This window comes from Condylura cristata, unplaced genomic scaffold (genome assembly GCF_000260355.1).
Source record: "Condylura cristata isolate star-nosed mole 26May11 unplaced genomic scaffold, ConCri1.0 scaffold00028, whole genome shotgun sequence".
Taxonomy (NCBI): domain Eukaryota; kingdom Metazoa; phylum Chordata; class Mammalia; order Eulipotyphla; family Talpidae; genus Condylura; species Condylura cristata.
The window spans coordinates 4,269,825-4,271,075 of record NW_004567129.1 but is presented as its reverse complement, the minus strand read 5'-3'; the positions used below and the strand labels follow the sequence as shown (position 1 = coordinate 4,271,075).

General features: G+C 46.9%; 1 protein-coding gene across 1 annotated transcript in view; it reads right to left on the bottom strand.

The window, feature by feature from the left end:
• MBTPS1 (membrane-bound transcription factor peptidase, site 1) overlaps positions 1–1,251 on the bottom strand; it is a 53,508-nt gene that overhangs the window by 34,980 nt on the left and 17,277 nt on the right. The gene's annotated exons all lie outside the window — the stretch shown is intronic.

Here is a 1,251-nt window from a genome sequence, read left to right as displayed (position 1 = left end):
CAGGAGAGGTCTGCCACGCCATGTGGTCACCTCCGGGGCAGGCGGGGATCGAACCCATGCTGAAGTGGTTTCAGCTTCTTAGTGCTGTGCTGCAACCCGCTGCGCCATCAGGGAGGGCCAAAGCTTTTTTTTTTAATGTAAAGACAAATACAGGCAAAGACCAAGCTATAATGAAGAAGAAAATCCTATTTCAAGTCAGTTTTATGAGCCAATCTCCAATACTACTGAAGTTCTATTTCTAAAGCTAAAAATTAGTCTCACTTTTATTAGTCTTAGCCAGGCTACACCCATGGAAAGCACAGGGACCTGGAAAAATATACAGCCATCTCAATTCCATTAAGTAACTATTTGCACAGTCTAACTGAAATTACTCTGTACCCACTTCCTTACTGATTCTGCTCTTTAAGTCAACAACGTAAAACAATACTGAAGGTTCTCAATGAAGAACAGTTTTTAGAACCATGGAGGGGTCGTTCCATTTTCCTTAAACAGCCCGGGTAACCCCTGTTGCACTGAAGTCAGTTTGGGCTTCACACTTAAAAAGTCATTCAGAAACACAGGTACATCATCCAAAGAAAGCACTGAAGATGGTGATTAAGACTGTTTCTATGCAGCAAGTAAGGCACAGTGACCTGGAGAAACTGAAGAGTTTTAATTTCCTGGAAAGAAACTGGGGGGGTGGGGGCAGGCATCATGGATATCTTTGAATAGCTTCGTGTGGAAAACAGGTAGCTCTGTCTCACAACCCACAGGATGGAGCCAAGGCTGGAGGCCAGAGTGAGATAGGTGTTGTTCCCAATGAAAGCCAGGCCTCTTAAGAAAGCCCACCACAGAAACGGCCGCCAATAACGTGCACGGACAGTAGCCTTGACACGCACTCCTCACAGGCACTGTTTCCCTGTGAGGTAGGTGGCATCATCTCCATTTTGTGGTTGAGGAAAGGTGGCTTAAAAAAGGTGCCTACTGGCCCTCCCTAGTGCGCAGCGGGTTAAAGCACAGCACTAAGAAGCTTGAGCCACTTCTGCATGAGTTCGACTCCCGCCTGCCCCGGAAGTGACCACATGGTGTGGCAGACCGGTTCAAATTCATCTCTTTCTTACTCTCTGGGCACGTTCTTTATATGTTGCCTTTTAGAAAAAATAAATTGCAGGGCCCTCCCTGGTGGCGCAGCGGGTTAAAACACAGCACTAAGAAACTTAAGTCACTTCCTCAGGAGTTTGATTCCCACCTGCCCCGGAGGTGACCACATGG